This window comes from Anneissia japonica, unplaced genomic scaffold, assembly GCF_011630105.1.
Source record: "Anneissia japonica isolate Jap-2015-1 unplaced genomic scaffold, ASM1163010v1 scaffold287712_len2945570_cov188, whole genome shotgun sequence".
Taxonomy (NCBI): Eukaryota; Metazoa; Echinodermata; class Crinoidea; order Comatulida; family Comatulidae; genus Anneissia; species Anneissia japonica.
This window is the reverse complement of record NW_022704401.1, coordinates 355,959-356,270: the sequence shown is the minus strand read 5'-3', so window position 1 is coordinate 356,270 and position 312 is coordinate 355,959.

The window sequence follows — 312 nt, the reverse complement described above, 5'->3', positions numbered from 1 at the left end:
CTGGCTAACGTCTCTATCTATTGTCGTGACGTCATGGCTCGCTGGCTCACACTTGTGATATGTCTCACACTTGTGATCAAATAACACGCTGGCTCACACTTTGGCAACACTCATTGGCAGTCAACTCGCCCCTAGAAAACCTGCCCTTGGAAACTTGCCCCATAAAAAAAATGTACACTTCCCAGACCATGCAATCTTCAAAATAAAAATTGTAACCTTTGGTAATCAACTACATTTTCCACATACATAGAAATTTTGAAACTTTATTAAAAAAAAAACCTAAACCATAATTCACCACACTAGACACTTTTT